This window comes from Mustela nigripes, chromosome 1 (genome assembly GCF_022355385.1).
Source record: "Mustela nigripes isolate SB6536 chromosome 1, MUSNIG.SB6536, whole genome shotgun sequence".
Taxonomy (NCBI): Eukaryota; Metazoa; Chordata; class Mammalia; order Carnivora; family Mustelidae; genus Mustela; species Mustela nigripes.
In genome coordinates, this window is record NC_081557.1 from 84,989,702 (window position 1) to 85,017,366 (window position 27,665).

The 27,665-nt window shown below is 49.7% G+C and overlaps 1 protein-coding gene across 4 annotated transcripts in view; it reads right to left on the minus strand.

Annotated features, from left to right (window-relative positions):
- Nucleotides 1-25,870, minus strand: part of PKNOX2 (PBX/knotted 1 homeobox 2) — a 251,533-nt gene extending 225,663 nt beyond the window's left edge. For 3 of the 4 annotated variants that reach the window (XM_059414406.1, XM_059414398.1, XM_059414381.1), the window contains exon 1: nt 25,779-25,870. The gene's annotated coding sequence lies outside the window, so the exon portion shown is untranslated. The remainder of the gene's footprint in view (nt 1-25,778) is intronic. The other variant, XM_059414390.1, reaches the window with a different exon arrangement.
- Between the last annotated feature and the right edge of the window lie 1,795 nt (nt 25,871-27,665).

Here is a 27,665-nt window from a genome sequence, read left to right on the forward strand (position 1 = left end):
ATGCGCCCCAGCTGCCTCCAAGCAGGTACATCCCTGTCCCCATGTCTTCTTCCAGCTCCCCTGAGCTGTCCCCCACTCCCAACCCACACCTTCTGCATGTGTGCACGCGCGCGCGCACACCCCCCCCATAACTTCTGAACAGTGGGTGGAGAGATGAGAAAATGGTCTGAGGTGTGGACAGGTGTCTCGGCTGTGACAGAAATCTTACAACCCAAAATCATGGGAGTGAAGGTCTTCCCTGACACACACTCCTCCACAACTCACAGAGAACCTATGATGACCTATTTGTTGCCTCCTGCCCCAAATTATGCCAAGCAAGTTTCCATTTCCAGGACTTCACTGAGGCCAGGCCCTTTTGCTGGCTTCCTTATCTTCTTTCCTTCTGCTTTCTACACCCCACTAAAACCTGAAAATGGTTGTGATCCATTCATAAAATAAAATCAATGCACAGGAGGTAGCCTGGTGATGGGGAAAGTCCCTTGGGGCCTCAGGGATAGGCCCTGCCATTCGCATTAGCAGGTCCCCTTCAGTAAGTTTCTGACTTCTCTTGTCTTCATCTTTTGGGTGCATAAAATAGGAGTTTGAACTACCTGGTTAGAAGGGTCTCCCCAGTCCTTGCATTCCTAAATGAATACCTATAAAGGTTTTCTGAGAAGTCTTTATGTGACACCTGCTAGGCACTTGGTGCCATCAAGAATAAGAAGAATAAGGCCCAGCTCCTGTCCTCAAGGAACCTGCACTTGGAGGAAAAAGAGAGACCTCTGAGAATGAAAAGTGAAATTACAGCAAATACTTTCAGCTAGCTCAAGCTAGCAATACATGAAAAGTCATGAGGCAGTACATGATTAGATGCCAAATGGATTGTGCAGGCAATAATTGCTCTAGGCCGAGGAGTTCAGAGGAGGAGAGGGCGCTGAGCGGTGGGCTGATCTCAGGACGCCCTACCTAAGAGGCGGGAGTTGACGCTGGGCTTGAAGGACACGCGCACGCGCGGGGTTTGCATCTGTGCGAAAGGCCAGGTAAGCGGATCTTCGTGAGCAGTGGTGGTCAGTGAAGGGTGGGTTCGGGGACAGTGCGTCAACCAAATTAGAGAGGAAATGAGATTCATGTAGACAAAAGCAGAGGCTGGGTTGCAAAGGGTTTCAAGTGCCAGACTAAGATGTTTGAATTGTTATCCTACAAGCAGCAAGGAACCAATGAAGTGAGCAGCACAGAACTGTGTTTTGGAGAGAATTCATCAGGCAATGATTTGCCGAATGGATTGCAAAGTGAGAGGCATAGAAAGTAAGGAAGCCAGGGAGAAAGTAATTGCAATAATCCAGGCAGGCGGTGCCTGCGTCTGGACTGGGGCAGCGGCGGTTACAAGGCAGTGATGTGCCAGACGTGGAGAAGGATGGGAGGGCAGCCTTCGTCTCACAAAGGTTATAGACTGACTGACCATTTACTTATTGCCTGAACTTGGACACTTTTGAGAGTGCAAAGGGAGCCATTCCAATGACACGGGGACAGCACACTTAAACCAGGACTGTCCGGGGCGATCTGGAATGTGGAGTTGCTCAACAAATAGAGCAGAGAGTGAAGAAGAGGGAGAGGTGAGGGGGACATCAAGGTTTCAAGCCTGCAGGACAGGAAAAATATGAGCGGTGACGGGGACAGGAGGAAGGAAGGGGCATAGAATGATAGAGAAATCAGGGATGACAGGAGTTCACTGCAACTGTGTCACAAGGAGAGTTTGAGTTCTTTGAAAACGAGAGCTGCACCTTATCTGAATCACCATACAGACGTGTGCTAAGCGGAACTGAGACAAGAAAGACCTGCTGAATTTTGTCTAAAGATGCTGATTGTTGGGGTAATAAGAGGCAGGGTTACCCCTCACCCCTTCGTTCTGTTTGTTTATATATATGTTTTCAGAATTCCAATAGACCTGCCTCTTGGTAGGGTTTGTCCCCATGGTCATCTACAGCCCAGGGACGTCTGGTGAACTGATGATTCTGATGTGTGCTGAAAACATAAATGGGACACCAAAATGGCCAGCCCTGGCAGGGGACTCTCAGCAAATCCTCCTCCATGCAGGAGAGAAGGAGCAGGGAATGAAACCCAACCATGCCTCCTCCATACAGAAAATGAGGCCAAAAGAAAGGAAATTCGAGCTAAACAATCAAGAGAGCAAAAACGCAGCTTTCCCCTACGCTGGGTGGATTTGGACTCTGGTGTGCAGAAGTCCCAGTTAGAACATCAACAGCAACTTCTGTTGTGTCTTATCCATGCTGAGGATTAGCACCCAGCCCTAGGCCTGAGAAAATCTAGGACCTTCCCACAGATGCAGACCCACACCATCAGCACCCGACTCCATGTCTTGTGCCTACACTTCTGTGGCAGATAGACCCGCTAGTCAGGTCCCTTAACACTGTCCAGAATAGGATCTCACAGAGCCCCAGTGACCCAGAAATTTGAGGCAGAAACTAACCATTGGCTATGAATTATCCAGGTATCTGAGACTGCTGCTACTTGATAAAACTAATCTCCCCAAGAGTGTTGATTACTGCTGAGTTAACAGGACAAGTCTTTGGAATAGGGCAAAGTTGCCTGGTCTAGCACTTCTCCTTCAGAGGAATTTGCTACTAATCCTCAAAGAGAGTAAGTACCCTTTTGGAACCTTCTGCTAGCAATTCCATGAGTCCCTCCACTGATCTGGGAGCACCAACATCACAAAAGGAAGAAGAGGCCGTGGTTTGCAGTGGCTCTCAACCTTTTCTCCACTGCACACACACACTTATGGGTGACTGCAATCCCCTGTCGGTCACACTGGATCCTTGTAGCAGCAGATCCCTACTGGGAACAGGGAGCCCTGAGTAAATTATCAGAACAGGCTGAGGAGTGGTATTGTCTTTGACAAGGCCTTCCCCCAACCCTTCAACCAACAGGGAGGTTCTGATACACTGCACAAAGAAGGGCAGTGCTCACTCGCTCCCCTTGAAAATTACTAGGCAGAAACCAAGAAGACAATGTATAAATCAGGAAACTTGCCACTATACCAAACTTCCTTTGAATACATACCAGCTGTATGAACATGTATCACCCTCTTAACATTCATTTTCTCACCCCTAAAATGGGAGTGGTTATCGTAGAGAGCCTGTTTCCAAAGGCTGTTGCAAGATGAAAAAAAGTTTGCGCAATATAGTAGAAACTTAACAAATGTTTGGATTTTAGTTCAACTGACATTTAAACAGTGTGATTAGTGCTGATATGAAATTGATATTTTCTAATTAGTGGCTATTTTCTCTCAACATGACTCCAAACATGATCTCTGCTATAGACTGAATGTTTATGGGTCCCCAAAATTCATATGTGGAAATTCTAATCCCCAATGTGATGGTAGTAGGAGGCAGGGCCTTTGGGAGGTGGTTAGGTTACAAAGCTGGAGCCCTCGTGAATGGAATTAGTGCCCTTATAAAAGAGACCTCAAAGAGCTCCCTTCACCTTTTTTGCCATGTGAGATTCTAGCATGAAGTTGACCACCTGTGGACCAGAATATTGTCCCTCAACAGACACCAAATCTGCCTGCACCTTGATCTTGGACTTCCAGAACTGTGAGAAATAAATTTATGCTATTTAAAAGCTATCCAGTCTATAGTAATTTGTACAATAGCCCAAACAGACTAAGATATTCCCCTTTAGGAGAAATCTATTTGTTGGCTAATAAAGGAGATAGTTGTCTCCATCTTCACCTGACCCAGGCCTCTAAGAGTAGCCCATCATCCAAAGGGTGGTAGACAGTTAATATCATAGGTAATGATGAAAGGCTTAAAGCTTTCTCCCTAAGATCAGGAATAAGATAAGATGTCCACTTTTGCCACTGCTATTCAGCATTGACTGGAAGTTCTTGTCAAAGAAATTACCCAAGAGAAAGAAAGAAAAGGTATTCAAATTAGAAGGAAGAAGTAAAATAATTTCTACTTATAGATGACATGACCCTATATATTGAAAATCCCAAAGAATCCACAAGAAAGCTACTAGAACTAATATACAAATTCAGTGAAGTTGTAGGGTACATGATCGCATGCAAATATCAGCTGTGTTTCCATACACCAACAATGAACAATCTGCAAAGGACACTAAGAAATAGCATATAGAAGAATAAAATGTCTAGGAATATATATAATAAAAAAGGTGAGAGACTTTTACATTGAAAACTGAAAAGTGTTGCTGAGAGAAATTAAAGAAGACCTAAACAAATGAAAAGACATTCCATGTTCATGGATAGGAAGAATTAATATTGTTAAGAGGTCTATGCCACCCAAAACTAATCCTATGAAAACTCCAACAGTCTTTTCCTCAAATTCATATGAATTTCAAAAGGCTCTGAATATCCAAAAACAATCCTGAAAGAGAGGAGCAACACTGGAAAGCTCATACTTCCCTACTTCAAAATTTACCACAAATCTACAGTAATCAAAACAGTGTGCTACTGGCATAAGGTTTGGCATATAGGCCAATGGACTGGAATCAAGAGTCCAGGAACAACTCTGTATGTCTATGGCTAATTGATTTTGACAGAGTCCCAAGTCCATTCAATGGGGAAAGAATAGTATCTTTAACAGATGATGCAGGGAGAACTAGATTTCTACATCCAAAAGAATGAACTTGGACCCCTACCTCATACCATATACAAAAATGAACTCAAATATAAGAATATATAAATATAAAAATGAACCTAAATATAAGAGCTAAATCCTTAAAGCTCTTCAAAAAAATAGGGATAAAACCTTGGATTTGGGGGCGCCTGGGTGGCTCAGTGGGTTAAAGCCTCTGCCTTCGGCTCAGGTCGTGATCCCAGGGTCCTGGGATCGAGCCCCACATCGGGCTCTCTGCTTGGCAGGGGGCCTGCTTCCCTCTCCCTCTCTGCCTGTCTCTCTGCCTACTTGTGATCTCTGTCTGTCAAATAAATAAAATCTTTAAAAAAAAAAAAAAACAAACCTTGGATTTGGCAATGATTCTTAGATATATCCCCAAAACTATAAGTAATAAAAATATATAAATTGGACTTCACTGAAATTTTTAAAATTTTGTCCATCCAGGAACATTATCAACAGAGTGAAAAGACAACCTACAGAATGGTAGAAAATATTTGCAAATCATGTGTCTGATAGGAGTTAAATATCCAGAATATGTAAAGAATTCCTAAAACTCAACAACAAAAAGACAAATCAATTTAAAAATGAGGAAAGCACCTGAATAGACAGTTCTCTAAGGATATATACAAATGGCCAATATATACACAAAAAGTCTTATCATGAGTCATTAGGAAAATGCAAATCAAAACCACAATGAGATACCACCTTATACCTACTAGATAGACTACAAACAAACGAAAACAAAAACAGAAAATAGTAAGTGTTAGCAAGGATGTGGAGAATTTGGAACCCTAGTGCTTTGCTGGTAGGAACTTAAAATGGTATGGAAAATAGTTTGATAATTCCTCAAAAAGTTAAACATCGAATTACCATATGACCTAGCAATTCACTCCTAGATATATAACCAAAAGAACTGAAAGTAGGGACGCCAACAGATACTTGTATCAATATTTATTGCAGCACTATTCACAGTAGTTGGAAAGTGGAAACAATGCAGGTGTCCTTCACAGAGGAAGAGATAAACAGAATGTGGTATACATATAAAATGGGCTATTATTCGGTCATAAAAAGGAATGAGATTCTTACATATGCTACAATACAGATGAACCCTAAACACATTACGTTAAGTGAAATAGCCAGACAAAATGACTAAATATATTATGATCTCATTTATATGAATATCTAGAACAGGCAAATTTGTAGAAATGGAAAGTATATTAGAGGTTGCCAGGGGCCGAAGGGAGGCCAGAGTGGGGAGTCATTGCTTAACAGGTAGAAAGTTTCTGTTTGGGGTGATAAAAAAGTTTTAGAGATAGATATGGTGATGATTGTATTACATTGTGAATGCAATTAATGTCACTGAACTGTATACCTAAAAATGGTTAAAATGGCAAATTTTATCATATATATGATATATTTAATTTCTCATAGAAAATTAAATTGAACCCAAAGAACCTAACCGAAGAGAAAAAACCCAGATTTCTTACAACCATGAACTCAGTAGCTAAAAATGCACATAGGCTTTGCAACAGACTCTACTCAGACGGAGGTATGGGGCCACTGGGCACAGAGGACACTGAACAAACTCCAGGAGGGAAGGGCCAGGGATGCTGCTTGCTTTCTGCAAGGGTGTTGGAATCGGGTACCCACAAATGGAGTGGGGCTTCCCTAAAATGCAACCACTCAACAACTGTTTATTGAGCACACACAATGATTAACAGTGAGTGAACTGCCTGGGGAACTTGTACTTGGCCTGTCTTCTGAAGTCTGAGCAGCCATGGCCTGGAGCCCTGGACTCAGCTCAACCATTAGGATGCCTTTCTTTGTGGTTTGTTTTGGGTTTCAAGAGAAGGTGCCGTGTAGATGGAAAAGCATTATACAGGTGTGAGATGGTTGGTGTTGCTACCATTACTATGATCACTAGGGATTTATTGAGTCTTCTTGGAAGATGCCAGCCTAGCCAGCCTCCAACTCAAAGCCAACAAAAGCAATTGGTTGCTCCTGAGTGTGGGGGAGAGAAAGCAGGGAAGCAGGGAAGAGCAGTCAGCACGGGCAAAGTTCCAGAGGCTCTCTTACTGTACCAGCAGTCTTTTCCTCCCTCGGTGCTGGCTGGCTCGGTGCTCTGGGGTCTTTGCTTATTTACTTCTTATACACATGCCCTTGTTTATGGCTTCCCTCTGTCTGCCTATTCAATCCTACTCAAACTTCAAGGCCCCCCCACCATGGGAGATACGATTTCTTTTTTTTTTTTAAGATTTTATTTATTTATTTGACAGATAGAGATCACAAGTAGGCAGAGAGGCAGAGAGAGAGAGAGAGGAGGAAGCAGGCTCCCCACTGAGCAGAGAGCCCGATGCGGGGCTCCATCCCAGGACCCTGGGATCATGACCTGAGCTGAAGGCAGAGGCTTTAACCCACTGAGCCACCCAAGCGCCCCGGGAGACAGGATTTCTAATGGAAAAAGTTTAGATGCAGATGGACCTGGGTTCTGACCCAAACTTAATCAGCTGTGTTTCTTGGGACAGTTATCCCCACCCTTTCATGATGTCTCTCCCAATTCCCACGGCCCACGTGATCTCTTCTTCCTCTGAGAGCCCCACTCAGTCGTATCTCTCATTTGGTGAGAAGTCCTGCTGACCTGTAATATCTCTTGTCATGAACCACTCTGATGTACTGCTACGTAACTCCTCCGGAACTATCGCATTTCCCATGTTTTCATGCTTCTCTCCCCCACTCAAACTGTAAGCTCCTTCATGTAGAGGCCAAGTCTTGTCATCTTTTGTCCTCCTCCACGGTGGCTAGCATACCGTGGGTGCTAAATAAATTGAAAATATATTTGAGGCAAATGGAGGATCCACAGGCAACAGAGGAAAGCCCCACAGGAAACAGAACACATTCAGCTCAAAGTAATAGCCCATTCATACTCTCTGCTCTGGATGAAACTGTTCCCTGCCCATACTGGCACTTAATGAACACTCCATTCACTGAGTGAATGAAATCTGCGGGTGCCCCCCGCTCATCAAGGTCAACTACTGTGGCTAATCAAGAAAATTGTTAATCCGAAGGAAACACTTCTTTTTTGTGAATTTTAGGATGTCTTTGGAAATGGTGTCTATCTTCTTAGTTTCATTTGACCATTAAAAGGAGTCAATGTAAAAAAATTAATTAAGAAAAAAAAAAAAAGTCAATGCCCCATGAGCACAGCTCTCCTTCCATTGAGAGAAAGGAGTAAGCTACAGTGGAAAAGGGTAGCTACTCAGGGCTCTAAGCCACAAAGCAGACAACCACTGTCTTTAAAGAGACTTGGTACAAGCTGCCTTCACGTACCATGTCCCTTAGAGCTTAAAGAATTCCCCAGCCTATTTGGCTAGGAGGCCTTCTGGGTACTAAGCATCGGTCATATCTCAGATGAGTCACGACCGCCCTGGCCTCCAGGTCCTCATCTGAGAAGAGTCCAAATTAGATAGAGGCTCCCCAACATCCTCCTGCAAGTTTTATTGATTTCAATGAGCCTTCCTACTTTCCAGAAAAATCAAATGAGTCAGAGAAAAGGGAAGAGACACATTAAAAGTGCCCTGGAGTCGAGTCACCAGCCCAGCCTCAAGGGCAGGAACAACAGCAGGTCACCTGTGGCCATCTCAATCCCCACAAAACCCTCCGATGGTCCTTTAGAGGCCAGGACACTGCCGTGGAGCAGGCCAAGTGCATCTGATTTGGAAAAGCTGCCCAGCCTCTGTAAGGGAAAGGAAGAAGCTCCTTCTTACCATCTCATCCCCAACATTGGGAATAAAAGTAAAGTCTCAGAAAGCTTAGCCTGTTATACCTATCACATGCCTTTGCTCCGTGCATTAGGCCATTTGAGTCCCAACACAGCACCATAATACAGGCATTAAAGTCCCAATTTTTACAAACAAGGACATTTGAGATTTGGCCAAAGTCAAGCTGATAGTACCCAGCAGATGTGGGATTTGAATTCTAGTCTGTCTGACGCCAAAGCCTTTACCTTTCAACCAAGCCCTGCCTTGATTTCTGTCTATCACTGAGAGATTCAGAAGCCAAATGGAGGGAGCAATGGGGCAGCCTTTAGTGGGCATGGGAGACTCAGCTGTACCTACCCTCTTCCTCCCAAGTGACTCATAGGGTGACCAAATTCCCCGGGTTGTCCAGGACCAAAGGGCTTCTCTGGACAACGGACTTTTATGCTAAAACTGTCCTGGGAAAACTGAGATGGTTGGTCATCTATAACGAAGCCTCCCTTAGGCTCTGTGGTTCCAAAGAAAGCAAATACATTTTCAGAATGCAAACGTAAGTGAGAGATATTATCAATGACTCCTACTCTCAATAGGAGAATAGCTTTAGGCCTGTCCTCCAACGCAGCCCCCAAAGGCCAAATTATACAGAGAAACCTCTCTTCTCTGTGTCCCAGCTCCAGACTAAGACCAAGAGAAGCCGGTCTGAGCTGAGCTGGGGCTTGAGGGGAGCAGACCGATGCAAAGAGGTACTTGGCAACTGAGGCCAACTGGGCTAGATTCTTTTGAGGCACTGACCCCATCAAATACTCATAACAACCCCCCAGTAGAGGATTACTGGCCCATTTTACAGATAGCCACAATTTTGAAGACCATTTAGAGGATCTTCTCAGAGGTCCCCCCAAAACATTTAAGAAGGCTGAATCCTTAGCGTTCTGCTCAGGAAGCTCCTTACCAGGAATCTAGGCAGAATCCCTATAATGCAGGCTCATGGGGAACTGTTTCCATGAGGAGGGAGGTCAGACTGGGCCAGGCTGTCCCCTCAGCCTTCACTGGGCAGCTGGTAGAGGGTCTCACTCATGTCTGTTATCTCCAAGTGTATGCATGCACCGAAAGAGAACAGGACTTGGCCCGTGACTACACCTTCACCAGGCACGAAGACAGAAGACAGGGCCAAGCCTCTCTCCAGCCATCCAAACACACCTCTTCTAAATCAGGCAGCACCTCCTTCAGGAAGCCATAGTCATCAAGGACTACTGCAGCCTGCCATGAAACTTCCTCCCCTGACCCCACTTCTACCTCTTCATGATGGGTCTTGCTTTCTTACCTTGCGCTATTATTTAACTTGATGAATAAGAGGATGAGCACTGGGGGTGCCTGGGTGGCTCAGTGGGTTAAGCCTCTGCCTTCAGCTTAGGTTGTGATCCCAGGGTGCTGGGATCGAGCCCTGCATCGGGCTCTCAGTGGGGAGCCTGTTTCTCTCTCTCTCTCTCTGCCTGCCTCTCCATCTACTTGTGATCTCTGTCTGTCAAATAAATAAATAAAATCTTAAAAAAAAAAAAAAAAAGAGGATGAGCACTGGTGAGAGGTGGCCTGGGTTCAAATCTTGGTCTGCCCATAAACTAACTGGGTAACTCGAAACAGGTGACTTAACCTCTCTGGGCCTCAGATTACTCAAGTGTGAAAGATGCAGGCATCCACCTCAAAGACTGTGAGAGTTAAATGAGTTATAAGGCATCAAGTGTTTAGAACAATGCCTGGTATATAGTCACTGCTCAATGAGTGTTTGCTATTATGGTTATTTTAATATTAATATTGATGCTAATAAGATATTGTCACCCTGACTGGACTGGACTAGAATTTTTGGAATGCAGGACGAGAAACTGACACTTCTTTGCACTATTCCCCATATTAGGCAGACTCCCACCAAGTAAGAGCTGTATAATCACTTCCTGTGGATTGAACTTCACAGAAAACTGACAGTTCCTTCATGTTACTTCCTAGAATTAGGGAGAGAAATGTGTCTGCCTGTCAGTGGCCAAAGACCACCTTTACCAACACCCCCAAGGATGGCCCCAAAGTGCCTCACAGTGAGATGAGTAGCAGCTCATCTTGGAAGGAGGCCCCCAGGAAGAGAATTCAAGGAAGCCAGAGCCCTCTGGACATGCCACCCCCTGAAAGTTGGGGACCCGAAGAGCAAACCCCTCCTCCCCCAGGAGCTATGTTATGCAGAAAAGCCAAAACCCTGTAGAAAGATCCTGGAGTGAATACCAGGGCCTCAGTTCCCATCCTAGTTCTACGCTATGTGGCCCTTCATAAGCCCCTTAACCTCTCTGAACTTCTGTTTCCTCAGAGGTTAAATGAGACAGTTGTTCAAAAACCAGTTCCTTCCAATTCTGACATCCCATGTTTCCATTTCAGAGTAAGGGAAAAAGCATTCTTGTATCAACCTACCAACTCATTTCACAAGCAATCGTTTAGTCATTCCTTCCACGAACATTGACTGAGCTTTCATCATATGCAAGTGGACTTATAGATTATAGGAGTGGGAAAAAAGAGACAAAATCTGATCTATACTGGAGAAAAATAAAAGAAAGTGGGGAAGCCAAGGATAGGAGAAATGGAATTTCATTTTAATTGGGGTCCTCAGAAAGGACCTCCCTTGAGAGGATGACATTGGAGTGGAAACCTGGAGAAACCATGGGAGTAAGCCAGACAGTTACGTGGGGAAAGAGTGCTCCAGACAGAGGAAGCAGCAAGTGCAAATGCCCTGAGGTAGCAGCATGCCTGACTTTTCCAGTCACCACAAGGAGGTCTGGGGTCAGTGTGGCTATGGGAGAGGGGTGAGGCACACAGCAACAGGAGTTGAGTCAGGGAGGTAGAGATTCAGCATGGTAAAGACTTCGGCTTTTATTCAATTGTGAAACCAAATCATTGAAGCTTTATCAGAAATGAATTTGACACTTCATTTATATGGTGAAAGCCAAGGACGTTGTCCATTTGTTCATTTTTACCTCCCTCCTCTCCACTGTGGACCTGTAATCTATTTATAATTTGACTTTTATTACTTTCATTTGAGGCAGAGAAACTGAGGCCTGAAGATAATCTGTTTCTCTCTCCAGGCCTATAGCCAGACTTGAGCCCAGTCTCCATTCCAGAATCTCGGATTGGTTTCTCCCACCTCTCCCCAAGCTGCAGCCTGATCCAGAGTCAGACTCCGTCCTCCTAGTCCCTCTCAAACCCTCCCAAAGTTCCACTTGCCATCTCTCAACCCCTCCTCTTCCTGGGGCCTTTATACTTACTGCTTCCCCTCCCCGGGGCACTCTTCCCTCATGCCTTTCTTCAGCGAGGCCCTGCTGTCCCTGCCGGCCCCAGCTTAAACATCCCTCCTCACACAGACTCTTCCCTACTCTCTAAATAAACTCTTCCTGCTAAATGCTCTCAGGGTTTCATGGTCTTCCCCCTCAGAGCTCTTATTACACTTGTATTCTCATGTTTATTTGTATGATTTATTTTTTTTTATTAAGGCCTCTCTACTCCAACTGTAAACTCTATCAAGATCGAGGCTATTTCCGATTTTGCTCAGTTTTCTATTCTAGAACCAAAACAGTGCCTGGCACACACGTGAGGCATCCAGTTAATCTTGAAGAGTAACAGAATGTCCCGGGTCTGCTGTTTATTAAGCACCCTAGGGGCTGAAGTGGGGCAGGCTCAGGGCTCTTCAGAGGGCCCTGGGGTGTGGCTGGAGCCCTAAGCTGCGTGGGACGGGCCTGGGCTGGAAGAGGTAGGACCTGATGCCACGCAGGTTATCGCATTTCCTTATCCCGGCCACTGCTAGGCTGGAGGATTACTCTTCCATTGACGGCTAAGAGAACTGAAGTGCAGGGAGGAAGTGAGTGTCTGGAAGTGTGTCTGAGGTCACACCTCTTCTTTCCGATTCCAAGCTCTATGCTCTTTCTGCTCTGCCCCAAATGCCCTGAGTTGGACAGTTTCGGATTCAGCTCTACTGCTGAATCTCTGTGTGACCCTAGGCAAGCGTCTGCCCCTCTCTGAGTTTCAGTTCTCCATATATAACATATCGAGGCTGGAATAGACCAACATCTTTTCCAGTTCTGAGATCTCATGACTTAAGATTTTATGCTTCTAATTTCATAGAATTGAAACAGTGGGTACTTAAAGTACTTAGCTCAATGCCATGCACATAGCAGACACTTCATAAATGTTCATTTCTTCCCCCCAACTTCTTTCCTTTACCCGTGCCTCCAATTCCCTGTTTCATGGACTCTGCTTCACGGGCCTCCTTGAGATCACCTATGCGGTCCTGGTTCTTCCCAGAGACCCAGAGCACTGCCTCCCCTGCCTTCAGGGAAACCAAGCCAGCCTCTGACTTTGACATCTCCTCAGATGGCCATTCTAGCTGTGCTCCCCAGAGATGCCCATGGTCTTCCTGTGCCCCACTCCCTCCTGCTTCCTAAAAGGGCTACTTCGGTCTCCTCAATGTCTAGCACTGTGGAGGAGAGAGAAGGAAGTGACAGGAAAGGAACTCACACACACTGAGTACCTTCTAGATGCCAGGCACTAGACAAGGCTCTCTGCTGTATGGTCTCACCTAATCCCCTGCAAAGAGCCATTGTTCCCCCATTTCACAAAAGGGAAGAAACTGAGTCTCAAAGAGGTTAGGTAATTGCCCAAGATCATACATCCAGCAATTAGCAAAAGCTGGGCTGAAACTCTTACCTGTGTGACTCTGAAGGAAATCCTTTGCCAGCCCCAGGGGTGACTAAACCTCACCCAAGGAGCCACTCAGCACCATCAGCTGCACCCTTGAAAGCCTCTTTCCTTTTTGTATTTATGTAACTGGATTTATGGCCCTAGCAACTTAAGTCCATTCATCTCTCCGGCCACTTCCTCCTCCCTCTCCTCTCCACCCCCTTGTCCAAAGTACCAGACTGCAAAATTGTCACAAATTGTCCCCAGTGCTTCTGAAAGGATGACAGGCCTTTACCAATGCACCAAGGAAACAATATCAAGAAGTTGACTCCATCCCCTGTAAAGAAAGGGGGTCAGATCTTCCAGTAAGTACCAACTCCCCAGCTGGTGCTGAAAAAGAAGGATGAGACCTTCCTCCCCAACTCACAGCTGCTATCCATGAGGACCTTCCAGAAATCAGACTCAGGTAAGCCATCCATGTGACCATCACCAGGTACCCCCGGATACTATTAAGGTCCTAGCCAGGGCTTCAGGAAGAATAGGGAAGGGATGCCTGTTGTTTTCTAAAGGCTTCTCCTGAAAGCTATGCCCTTAAGGAGCATGATGGTGGGTCGGGGGCTAGAGGGTGTGTGGGAATGGCATCCCCTCCGCTCTGTGACGCAGCCTGGATGGGAAACTCAGATGGGAGCAAAACTCCCCAGTGGGATTTTTCTGGTGCCCACTGTCTTCTTCTCACCTTGTTCTGCCCTTGCCAGGGACAGAAAATGAGCCCCCAGGGATGGAGGGCTTAGCTAACTCTTTGCTTAGAGAGGGCCTCATCTGAGAGATGATACACAAGGTCGCCCTCCGAGACCCCCAGCATAGGTTACACTCCCTGTTTATGCTCTTGTGCCTTTCCAGACTTCTCTATGACTCATATCATGGTTTCAGTAATGGCCTACAGAACTCCAATGCCCCCCCAACCCCGCCACGGGCTGGTCTAGTTCACAGTCATATCCGCAGGACTCTGCAGGCTCTAGGCACATAGAAGGTGCTCGATAAAAATCTATCAGATGAAGACTGGTTTGGGCTGATGGGACCTGGCAGAGGCCAACCCCTACACCAGGCCCTAGACGGCCCCTGAGCTGGGTTGGATGGGGAAGCACAAGTGAGAACAAAGACACACAGTAGGCATGGAATTCAGGTTCGGCAACTCTCTGCCAGACTCTGGAAACCACCAAGAGGGAACGGTTCATGCCCTGGCCATGGGTAGCATGGCAGGCCATCCTGCCCACTTTTGATTACTTAAAACACGGCTGTCATCACTCTATGAGTAGGTCTGAGAGGAGGTGTGTATCGGCGTGAATGCTTCGCTCTAAACTAATAAGAAACATAAAATCTTTGCCAACCAATTTTCTCCCCCACATATTACATGTGAGGCACTGTGTGGGCGCTTTCATTTATGTTTATGAAACAGGCACAACACATCCACATACATTAACTCATTTGGTCCTTTCCACAGCCCTGACAGGATGCATTATCACCACCACTTAGCTGATGAGGAAAGTGGGGCCAGCTTTTAAGGTCACACAGTAAACATGATTGAGTCAAGGCTCAAACCCAGCCTTTGGCTTGTTCCACACTGTCCTGCCTCAGACACCCTTCCTGCCACACCACAAGCGCACTACCCATGACCTACCCGGCCGGGCCCAGCCCTAGATCTCACACTGAACTACACATGCTCTGGAGCAGGGCCTGTGCGGGTAGGAGGGAGATGGAGAAAGTAAGCGGCCTGGAATCCAGAAACTACTCCGGAAACATGCAACTCCCTAGAGCAGACAGCACGCTGGGCTAGGAAGATTCCCCATCCAGAGTGACACCGAGCCAGCTCTGTGACCCTGAGCAGAGTCTCTCTCTTAACCTGCCCTGAGGCTTGCTTTCTTTCTTAGGTCCATGGTGATGACTAGATCAAAAGGTGAGAGCTCCCAGCACATGGTGAAGGAACCCCCAGTCTGTGGCTTTGCACAGCTACCCCAAAATCATGGGATTCAGGAAAAATTCTTCTTCTTCCATGATCTACAAGCTAGCTGTGGCAACCCATCTCCCTCCTCTACAGAAGAGTCCGGTTCTGCCATGCTCAGGCAGGGACGTCCACACCACGATTCTGTGCAAAAGAATGCCAAGGAAGTTCCCTTCCTCCTTGCCAGCAGCTAATGGCACTCCCCAGAGTACAGCCTGGGAACGAAGTTCTTCCATCTCCCCTTCCAGAGCCAATGGAGATGGCTTTGAAAAGTATTCCAGGAGACCAGATGTCCAGCTGGAAAGCGGCCTTCCTAGCAATTTGGAAGTCAGCAGGAGGTAGCCGTTCCCCCATCTCATTGTCACTAAGAGGCTCTAATGTATTGGGGTGCCTTACCAACGAGAGCTGTGCCAGTGTAAGGAACAAGTCACTTTCCCTGGGAACAGTCTCCAGGGATGGCTGGGGGAATCCCATCCAGCTCCTTGGCTTTCCTCCAGATCAAACACAAGTGAGGAGTGCCCCAGGGGACTACTGCCCCACTGCGAGTCTGGCTCTCTGCTCCCAGAGCTGGGAGAGGGCATGGTGGGAGAGGGACTCTCCACATGGCAGCAGGGCAAGACCGCCACCTAAACACAGGCCATGGGAGAGCAGCACACTTGAGCTTCCATATTACTGGGCTCTCCTGCTTGATTTCTCTCCCTGTGGTCTCCCTGTAGACTAAAGATCTCAGAAGGCCTGCCTGCAGGAGCTCTTCCAGTCTCCACAACCAAACTGGTGAGGCCCAACAGCTGTTCCATCTACTCCTTTCCATTCCCCTCACCCAGAGTTAGACAGGTCCTACCAATAATGGGCTAAATGTCCCTTGGTGTCCCACTACCTTCTCCAGACACATGATGCCCAGGGGTCTGGACCACTCATTTTAGCATTTAGAGCCCATAGGGTCATAAATAGTAGATCCAGAAGGGGCTTTAAAAACCATCTCGTGTAACTTCCTCATTGTATAAAATGAGAGGCTAAGAACCAAAGATATTAAGAGACATGTCAAAGGTCACATAGCTTATCTCCAGCCTGACATGAATCTGTCTGGGCTCTGCAGTACGATCGTATAACTCCTGGAGAAAAAGGCCTGGATTCCAATGCAGCAAGCTACCGGGCATTCATTAAACAGTGGGCTCAGCTCATGCTTGCTGATGGACAGATGAATCACCAGGGAGGGCTCAGCAGTGAGAACAAGCACCTGTCACCACGGGGCCCTGCACATACCCAGGAGCCTCTCTGGGCCTCTCTGGGCCTCTGGCCTGGAACTGGAACCACAATCCACACTGAGTTTGGCCTCACCTGAGAAAGGGCAAGAACAATCCCGTACTCCCAAGGCTTAACATAGACCTGGGTACAGAGTATCACTCAGTGACAATGGGCTGTCAGAGCGAAAACAGATGAACCTCTGGGAGTGGGGCTCCCTCCCCCCGCTTCTACCACAGACCCACACTGCTACCCCTGATTCCACACGTAAACAGAGTTAGCAAGCCCTACGACCAATGAGCTCAATGTCCCTTAGTGTCTGTCAGGATTGCAAGTCAGAGGACCACAGTGTGAGCCTCCATTCTTATCACCCCTGGAGGCTTACAACTTGGGCTGCCTTGCACTCTGACACCCGTACCCACTGCCATCACTATACCCCCAACCTCTAAATCTACCCCCTCCCCCTGTGCTGGCCAGCCCAGCCCTGCCTGTAAGTGAAGGCTTGTAGAAGTAAAAATACAGATCATCATCTAGGTGTTGGTTTCCACAACAGCTGGTAGCTCTTCCCAGAGTTGGCCAAACAAAGATACGGGTAACAAAGACGATGGGTTCTGCTGGTTCCTTTAAAGAGATTCTCAGGAGAGGAATAAGTGGAGCTTGGGCCCAAGCAGCTCTCAGAACTCCAAGGTGCTTGCTTTGTCTCCAAGAGCCTAAAGAATGGAGCCCTGTTGTAAAAGTTAGACCTGGGCCACCCTATTTAATGTGAAGGTGGAGATATCCACCGTCCCTTCCTGGACCCCACCCCCATAGCCACTCTCTCAGCCCCAGCTCCTCTCACTGTCAAATGATATAAAAATGTCCATTCCAGCTGCTTCTTGAGGTTGAGAGGATTAAATGAGAGTGTGTCCGGGGAAGGGCTTTATTAGGAAAGAAAATTAATGTGTGCCATGAGCTTACCATGTGCCTAGCACTTTCAGATACTCTGTTCCAGAGTTTTCATAGCACTCCTATGTGCTTTGTATTATTATGTTCCTAACCATATCTCCAAGAAAACAGAGGCTCAGAGAGCTTAAGTGAGGTTCCAAAGACACAAAGCTTAGCAGTAGTAGAACCAGGGTGAGAACCCAGAATATGACTCCAAAGCTTGTGTTTCTTCTCCCAACACCACACTATCTTGACAAAAGAAGTGTTGCTCTTGATGAAGAGGCCAGTGAGTCTTCAGACAGAAAGTCTGCCCTCATGCCCACTGCTATTGCTAGGACCCATTCATTTGCCCAGGAAAGCCATCAGGCAAGTCAAAGCCAATACCCTCTGCTGTCTTGAGACCCAACAACACAAGGGCAATTCGGGGCCCAAGCCCTCCCAGTGTGTGCCTTTGCTGCCGGGTGGTGGCTTGGTGGTTTCAATGACTGCGTAATCACAAAGCAATCGGGTTGGGAGGAAACAGAGATTCATGGAACTTTGGGCTGAAGGGGACCTGTGAGAACGAAGTCAAGTTCCTCATTGGATAAGTGAGGAAACTGACACCCAGAGGTCAGTCACTTGTTGAAAGTCACACAGCCAGGCAGGGGCCAGGTCTAGAGCAGAATCCACCATGCTCCAACTCCCAAGTTCAAATTGTTGTTCTCACCACCATCCCAACCACTCTGATGTGGGTCAGCTTCACAGACCCTGAGAGACCCAGGTATGGACTTACAATCTCTACTCACTTAGCTTAGGAAAAGCAGGGATGGTGGGCAAGAGAGTTCTGTTGTAGTCAGGAATGGAATTAGTCAGTTTGCTTCATGCAGAGTCATTAACCTAAGTTCTACGCATTGAGAAGCCAACGGGAAAAATCCCTCAGTCACCAACCCAGGGAAGCCTAGATGGTATCCAGGAGGTAGTGGTGGCCCACTTGACTCCCTGATGTGCCTAGGGAGGAGCTGAACTTCTAACTCTAGTTCAGGTTGGCCCCCAGCAATCCCTATGAGCCCTGGGACCTGCAGGGTCTCGAGTTCCACCCTCCCCTTCCAGCCCTGCCTCGCCAGAGCTCACACCCACCCTTGCACTGACCCTATTGAGAGCTTTCCTCCACGCACTCAGCAGCACCCTATCCCACTTGTGCTTCCTTTGCTCCAACAGCTGATTTGTGCCCATTTTCGCGGCGCCACCATGCATCCGTGTGTCACCCCTTGGGTGTTTCTAGGTTGAGTGTGTCCACCCGCAAACTGCCCATTGCCTGAGGACAGAGTCTGTATGTCTACTTCCACCTTGGCCCTGGCGGGGGTCAGCATGCAGCGGGCAGCGCCAGGCCACAGTGTGACTGGCTGTCCAACAGCTGTTGATGGTGCCAGGGACCCGTGAAAGGCCCCAGGCCACGCACCCGGGGAAGTTGGGTAAGCCACCGACTGGATCCCCTGCCCAAAATAACATGGGGAGGGAGAGGAGCCTGATTGAGTCTCAGCTGTATGAGAGACACTTTACAAATGCTCTCTCCGCAATTCTTTGAGCTTCATACTTTTATTTCTCCCTTTATGGGTGGAAAAGCTAGATCACAAATGTTAAGTAACATGTCTAAATTCTTTCACTTAGAAACTAAGAGAGCTAGGTTCTCAGGACAGTTTTATCTGAGGCTAAGCCCATACTTGGCACTCTTTCCACAGCCGGCAAGCTCCTGGAAGACAGGGACATTGTGGCTACATCTTTTGTCCTGTTTGGTGTTGTGGCTTGCAGTCTCAATGTCTAGAACTGTACCAGGCTTACATACAGGAGACTTGCTATAACTATTTGCTGGACCAAGGAACAAAGGAATGAATGAAGACCATGCTGTCTCTCCCCGGCAGGACAGGAAAAGGACTTGTGAAGTCAGGTTCCTAGGCTTTATTTCCAGGAAACTTGGGCAACGATTTGTTCCTTCTCTCCAACCAGAAAAGTACCCAAAGAACCCAAAGTTCCTTCAAAGGCCACGTGGAGAATGGGTGGGTTTATTAGGCCTAGGATAGGACTGGGAGGGAGAGTATGAGCTGAACACAAAAGACCAGATCTTAATGAAGTGGGGGAATTTAAAAGTGTTCTCGGTGCTCTGTGACCCACTGATTCTGAGGCCGCTCGGGCGGATCTGACCTCTGCCAACCCTGGGGGTTCCCTCATCCCCCACTGGATTACCCCCACTGCCTTGCCTGAGCTGTACTGAAATTGGCCACATTCCTATTAAGCAGAGAAACTAGCAGTACCACCACCCACTCCAGCCCCATCCGAACCCTCAAAAGATCCTGCTCCGGGCCCCAGGGCCAGCTGCTTTTCTCCACATTCCAGCCAAAAATAATATGAGAACGAAGCTGTTTGGTGGAGACTTAATCTAATCTTCATTGCTTCAGTTTTAAAATATCCTGCCTGGTTTAGGGTTTCTTATTACACACAGGGATGTGTTTTTAGTGAGATAGGTCTTAGCAGAAACGGCCTTCTTGTAATTAGAAACCCAGTCAGGCAGGGCCTGCGGTGAGGCATCCAAGCCAAACAGCAGATCCCCCTGAAGACAGCACGTTTGCAGCAGCAGCTCTTCCTGAGCTGCCCGAGGGCTTGCTCCTCCCTTACTCCTGGGGGTTCTGGAAGGAGCGAAAGCTCCAGCTCTGGGAGAAGGACTGTGCCTTGGATAACAGCAAAACTGTTCTGGAAGGAGTGAAAGTTCCAGCTCTGGGAGAAGGACTGTACCTTGGATAACAGCAAAACTGTTGCTCCCTCTACCTCCACCCTGCGTCTCCCTGCTCTCACCCCCAATCAGAACGGAGACGACGATGTTGCTCAAGACCGCTGGAGGAGGATGTGTGGAGGAAAAAATTGCCCCAAGACGTCCCCACGGACGAGGGAGAATTAAAGGCAGGCATTCCACTGGAGCCACGTCTCCAGTATCAAGGCTAGCATTGAAATATCAGGCATGAGAAGCGGAGGAGACTCAAAGTACGGATACACTTTTGTGTAAGTGCTGGGTGTAACTTCTTGGGCTTTCTGGCCCAGAATCTGCTTTGATCTGCCAGCATGGAGACTGCTAAGTGAGGTTCAAGCTGCGGCTAGCTCCGGACCGGGCGCCCATCCCCCCAGCTTGACCAGATGTCACACACCAGTCCAAGCTCAGGCCTCTTCTTTCCGCTGGCACAAAGGGAAGGGGCTGGATGTCCAATAAGTCAGATTCTGTGTTTTATCGGATGCTTGGAAGCTCTTCCAGGTAGCACCACCGGGGAGAAGCCCCGCTCGTTCCCCCAACTTAACTGCCCCTCCTGATGAAGTGCAGGTGGGCTTGGGGATCGCAGTGGGATTTTCAAATTCTAGGATGTAAAGAAAAGCGGGCAATTGGCCCTTTCGCCCTCAGTCTCAGAACTCCTGAGAGTTTCGGGGGGAAAGGCTCTGGATCAGGCAGGGAAGGAAAACACAGGGAAGAATGTGACTGCTGCTCAGAAGCCTCTCTTCGTTTCCTTTATTATTTAGAGCACACCCTCGGTGGGAGTCAGGGAGTCATTCGAGATTCGCCCCTCCTGGCCTAACAAGGGATTCCTGTGATACATTCCACTTTACAGATGAAGAAACCGAGATCCAGAAGCTAGGGGACCCGCAGGAGTCATGCAGCCAGACAGTAACAAAGCAGAAAACCGCCCCCCCCCCCCCCCATTTTCGGCTTAAACACTAGCTCAGCATGCTGACCTGCCAACCTTGATTATCTCCTTCCTCCCTTTCCCACCAGGTATTAGATTTAATTAAATTAGCAGATCCCCATCGCAACAAGCCTGGCCATGCAGCCTGGCCAGAACCCAGCCAGGGCAGCTACTCCCTCTGAATTCTGCTTCTCAATATAATTCAATCTTCAAGAAGTCACAGATCGCATGTGAAGTGTTTTTATACAAAGCATGGTGTGTTGGCTAGAACCAAGGCTGCCGGTGGCTCACGATGATTTCATTTTCCGTATAACTTCCTCTGCTTTTCCTCCGTGGCATCGCTCCGCCCTCTCCACACTCCGATCTGCATCTTGTGTGATCCAGACACTTGGCTCCGCGTGCAATTGCATCACACGTTTATATATATCTTGCAGCATCGCAGTCCTTGTGCCACACAGCATCAGAAAAAGGAAAACTTATAACAGCATTTCTCACCTTCCCCGAACTAATTTAGAAAATGTGCTTTAAATTAAATAAATCAGGAACAAAAGTCTGAAATTGGAGATAGAATTTCGGGGGGGGGCACTATTAGCAAGGAAATCTTGCAACATGTTGGAATCCTATAAATTTTATAGGTTGTTTCTTTAATAAAAACAAATTCAATTGCTAACAACACAGTATTATTAAGCCGCTAACGTTTAAAAATCTAATTTGGCCTGCTCTGCGGCTGTTTATGTTGCATTCACCCAGGGTAAGGAAGTCAGGTTGATGGGTTTGGTTTGGTTTCTAAACCAGGCTAATGGAGCCCCCTTTAAAACCCAGCCTTTTGCTTTCTAGGCATGCCTTGGTCCCTAATGAGTTACAGTCCCAGGTTGAAGATGGACATGGCAGACAGAAATTTAACACACACTCTGGTGCACCCATAAACATCAAGGCCAAGGGAGAGGAGGTATGTTTCCAGTTAAGTTAAAACTCCATGAATTCAGGATTCTCCACTCACAAGACAGTAATTCTCCTTATTTCATCACTAACTTACTTCAAATGTGTTTATACAATTTATTGCTACTGAACTTCCAGGCAACTGGTGTAGAGTTAATGAAACCCAGCTTGGAGAAGCTTTGAGCTTTGAACAACTAACCACAGTTTAAATGGTTATGACATGCGGTCAAAGCCACAGCCCAGCCCCACTGCAGTTTCTGTGTTAGGACCTAGTCAAAAACCTTGTCCTCTCACCTTTTGTGCCAAAGAGATTGAAAAGGGGAAAAGCGCTGAAAAATAGCCTTCCATGTTTCTTCTCAAGGTTCCCAGCCTTTCTCCCTGACATTTTAACACATCTGTCTTACTAAATGCAAGGCAAAGCCCCTCCCCCCAGCCACAAGTAAATATTTTAGTTGCAGCTTGAATTGGCAGCCATTTGAAATCCTGAAATCCAGTTGGAGTTTAATTGAACAGGGTCAGGCCTACATAAAGTGATGCTGAGACAGAGTGTAAGGGGCACTTAAAGTCAGACTCAGTGGAAGTCCAAAAGGCAGTATCAGACGGCACAGGTGACCCTGGACTGGGAAAGAAGTAAACTCCTCTTTCTGAATTACTTGGACATTGATTTTTTATTACTCCTCATTGTCACATGGCGTCCTCCCCCAAGCTCTGTCCATGTGGGAACTCCAGGAGCCTACTTCTTTTTAAACAGACCCATTTTGGAAGAGTAAAGGGGAGGTACTGGCCTTGCCACCGCAGCACATAAAAGCCCCTTTTGAAAGCAGTACTTTCATTAACTTAAAGCAATCTACAGACTTAAAAGCATGGCGCAGTAAACTCCCAGAAAGGATCATAAAACAGCCAGTCTCAAGTTGGGTACCCTTCAGTGCAATTTGCACGAGGCCTTTTACTGTGAGCAGTGGCTGGGCCCATCTCCCTCCAGTAACCCCCTGCCCCTTATTCTGAGCAGCTTCTCTTTCTCTGGGCTTTCATGCCTTTCGCGCTCACAAAGGGGAGGCGGTGACTGGGGAGTCTCCGTGGGGTCATGGCTCCCTCCCGCCCTCCGGCTCCCGGCAGGAGAGCTCACGAATGCCGAGCCTGCAAAAAAACAGCCTTGGAGCTCCACCGCCCGCCGGGCAGTAGCGAGGGCCTGGGCCCCGGCGGCCACTCGTTGATCTAGCGTCTTCTGAGTCCCGGAAGCGCCGACTGGCTGCCTGAGCGAGGGGTGCGAGGGGCGCGGAAGGCTGGGACCATGCGCTCACGATTGCAAAAAGGAAATTTCAAATCTTCCTCTCGTACAGACCCTTACACACTTCGCTTCCCTAGTTGGCCAGAGGGATAACCTCCCTCTCGGGTTGGGACTTCTCTCCCACCAGCCGAGCTAGGCCTGAGCCATGAGGATAGAGTGCAGTTGCGGGGTGCAGCTCCAGTGGGAGACCACGAGTCCAGGGACAGGAGGCGCCCTTCCCTCTCTCTAAGGCTGTGAGGCCTCTAGAAGGCCATAATGACAGGGTAGGAGAGAGGGCTAGGGGCTAGGGCTTTGCGTAATATAGCGTGTGTTTGAACACCATCATTTCCTCAGCTTTGGGGAAGGGAGGGTCGCCTAGATCTGCCTAAAATGTGAAGCTTTTGGCTTCCACCAGTTGGAGAGCACTCGAAATCCGAAAAGTCAACACGCTAGAGAAGTCCCGAGACAAGTGGGGGTGAGGGCAGAAGACCCAGAGCGCCCCCGTCTCCCAGGCTGAGCACCCAGGCCGCCTGGCTTATGGGCTCCCGGCCGCGCCGCGGGCGAAGGAAGCACAGGCAGCGCCTGCGGATCTAGAGCCGGCTGCTCCGACCAGGACGCTGGAGTTCGAGCCCGCCTTGCCCTCGGCCGCAGCCGGGACTCCCCGGGCGCGATGCGGCACCGCGCAGCTAGCGCCCCCTGAGCAGGCCTCGGTCCCTGTGGGCCACCCGTATCCGCCCGCCGCGCTGTGCCCGCAGCCCCCCAAGTGGCTTTCAGAGCCCGCAGAACCACCAAGGTCGGTCCTCGGATCCACTCCGAGTCCTGCGAGGCTGCCCTGTCGCTTCACCCAGACGTCTCTTCGATTTGTCCGCTTCCTGGAATCTTTCTCCTAGCACCGGGTCCAGCGCGCCTCAAGTCCTCTGCTCCAGATCCACTTTCGGGGAGAAGCAGCAGAAATTCGGGGCTTGCCTGCCATGGCTCGGATCAACTATTTTCATCGCCTGCCTAGATGTTTTTCCGCCCACGGAGCATGGGGAACCGCTCACGCGACCCTCCCCAAATTTAAATAACCTCAATCCCAATAAAAAGCCGCGATCCCGTGGCAAAATACTAGAAACACCACCCGTTCCGCCGAGTCCAGCCTCAGAGGTAACCCCAGGCCCCCAGCTCCTATCTCCTGCCCTCTGCTCTGGCCAGGGGTGTAGATCCGATCCCTAAGCTACTCAGCAGCCCTTCAGTCCCGCTTCTGAAAACAGCCTGAATCCTACAACCCAAACTCGAGCGTGTCCCTAAAGCCCAGCCCTAATTCAGGGCTGCTGCACCACCACCAGCCAACCCCCCCACCCCGCCCCACTGCCATTCCTAGCCCGTGTCCCCACCGCTCAAGAACCCTGGGCTCTCTCGCCCAGAGCCCCCGGAAAAGACCTCCCGCTTCGCTCGTTTCTTCCTCGGGTTCGGGAGTCAGGAGAGTCCCGCTCGCCCAACCCGAAAGAAACGCAAACTTTGCGCGGCAGACTCGGGACTCTGCCCCATCCCCCCCAGCTCACGGCTCTTGGGAGCTTTCCGTCCCCCCTTTTACGAACTCGTGTCCTTGTTCTCGGGCCAGGAGGGCTCCCGATTCCCAAACCTCGCCTTGGGCCCCTACGCCTCCCCGACCTCGCCAAAGACTCCCAACAATCCGCGGAAAGCCAGTTACCCTACAAATCGCTTCTCCCGGGGCGAGGGTCTCTGAGCGTGGCCCATGGGAGCCCGGTTGCCCTAACTCAAGTTCCGCTGTCCCCACCGATCCGCCTGCAAAATCCCACTCGCCCTGGCTCCCCAGGCCGGGCGGGACGCGGCCGCGGCTCCTCCGCTCGGGTCACCCGGACTGAGGCTGGGGCTGCCCCTGCTCGCAGCCGCCCATAAGGCAGCTCCAGGCCTGTGGCGCCGAGCAAGCGCCCGCCCAAAGGGCGCCCGAAGCCGGGAGCAGGCGAACGTAGAGCCGGCCCGCGGTTCCCCGCCTCGCCCGCGGAGCGCCCAGCCCCGAGCCTTCTGCAGCCGGGCTCCGGCCCGCGCGCCCGTCCCTACTCTCGGGCCCCCCGGCTCTAGCGGCGCACCGCTCCCCGCCCGCCCGCTACGGTGTCTCGGGCCCGCGGCCGTCCGAGTACGCAACCCCGCTCCTCACACCCGCGGACAATGCGCGTTCGGCCACGGGCCCGAGCGGGGCGAGGCGGAGGCGGCGGCGGCGGCGGCGGCTGGGCTGCGCGCGGGCCGGGCCGGGGCTCGGGCGGGCCGCGCGGCTCCGGCCGCCTCCTTCCCCGGCCTCGGCGCCACTCGCGCTGCTTCGCTCCGCGCTCTCCCGGCGCTTCCCCAGCTTCTCTCTGCACGCTCCCGCCGTCCCTCTCTGCTCCCTGCCTCCCTCCTCCCTGCTGCCTCCCTCTCTCTCCTCCCTGCTGCCTCCCTCTCTCCCTCTCTCCTCCTTGCCCTGTCGCAATGAATAATACTCTGGCTTGGGGACTGGAATAAAACACACGCGCTCTGAGGCAGCCGCCCGCAGCAGCAGCAGCCGCCGCCGCCGCCGCCGCGCCGCCGCCGCCTGCAAAAGCGTCTCTGACATGGAAATGAATGACAGCTTACCTGATGCCAATCTTCATCAGACTGACACCGGCGTGACAACACAGCCTATACTTCCCAGCACTGCTCGGGACGTCAGCGGCACAGGGACCCGCCCCCCGGCGCCCCCCCCCCCCCCCCCCACCTCCCCTCGCCCCACTCCCCCTCTCTCCCCACCCCCCTCGCCCCCACCCACTCCCGGCCCGGCGCTTCCAAGTCGGAGCCGCAGCTGGAGTGTCTCCCTCTACTGGAGGCTTTTCTGAGACGTCGGCGCGGGCCCGCTCCTGCTGGCGGGAGGCAGAACCGCGCTGGAGAGGAAGCCGCGGACGGCGAGCCCGCCGCGGACCGCGGGACGCGGAGGACCCCCTCGGAACGGGGGACATCCACACCACCCCCACGCCACGTCCTCTCTGTACACCACCGAGGCCGACCGGCACCACCTCCTGGGCTCGGGGGATGGCGAGGAGGGGAAATTCCGTGCACCCCGAGAGAGCTCCCCCGAAATCATGAAACTTAAAGCTGGCGAGGAATCCTTCCCTCCACCACCACTCCTTCTCCCCCCCACCCCCACCCCATTCCTGCCTGATGGCCTCATTTTTATGATTGCATTTGAATAATTCTCATTACCCTGGCCCCAGAAAAGGTGCTCAGATGACACTCTGGTTAGTTATTCCTATTCTCAAGAGCTTTTTCTGCTGTGGGCTTCCTGGGGCGTTTGGCTCACCGAGGGGGAGACTGTAATGGGGTGGGGCAGCAGGAGAGATAAAAGGGTGTAGAGGCTTTGTCAGTAAATCACCTCTTTGCAAATGCCTGGCAAGCCTAATTCTAAGCCACTGCTATTTTCATTTTAAAAACTCCCAGAGTTCTGGGGGTCGGGTGGTGTAATATAAAGGGAAGGACCAGCAGGGCTGTTTCAGCCTGGGCCTGCTAGGGTGGCTTCCTTCTACTTCAGGGAGGAAATTCACACGGGTGCCCTCTAAGAAGACCAGTGCAAGCTTGCATGGTCATACATGTGCTTTCTTTCATCCCGAAAATATTACAGTCCTACTAAGTGCCAGGCATAGGCACCCAGCCACCTACAGATGCAGGCTTGCTTGCTTCCACAACTTAGCACATGGCCCTCGGCATAAAGGGAAAAGAGAACCCCTTCCCCCTTTACATTCGCTGCTTGCTCCCCATAGAGGAGCCGGTTAAGCCACAGTCAGGCAGCGATTGATCCTCTGACCCCAGAGCAGGCAGGGGGCCTGGATAAAGCCTAGACAAAGACACTGATGTAAGCAAGGAAAGCAGAAAGTGAAACCCAAGCAGGCCAGGTTTTCAGTAAAGAATCTGACCCAAGAAGTTGAAGGCTGCCCCTTCCCTCTTTGCAGGCCTCTGGGTCGCTCTTCATCTGGCTCCATCCCAAGCACGGATGAGAGCTAGTAGCATTCCATGGCTCCGAGGAGGCAGCTGAGACCTTTTCCACATCCTATCCCAGATACACTAGGTGCTCTTTGTCCAGATTTCCCCAGTACCCCCCAAATTCAACCGCCAAAGTTGCTTGTGAAAGAAAGTCTTCACTGAGAGCCCTCTTTATAGATGGAGTTGAATGCTCTCACCTTCACGTGGAACCTCCAAAGACTTCACTAGGTGGATTTATGTCACCCCAGCCTCTGATCTGTGGTCAGAGACTCTGGCTGCTGACAGCATAATCGCTATTATATATTATACATTGTATAATAATATAATAATAATGAATGCACTTGCCCTTTTTATGTAGTACAGAAGCGGCCAGATTCTCCAACCCAGAGGCTGGAGGTCAGGCTGCCATAAACTCTCAGAGGAAGCCCTCTTCGGATGCAGGAGGGGGAGGGGAGATCCCTTTGCCCCTGCCCAGGACCCCTGGAGGGAAGGTTTTTTCTCTTTCTCAGG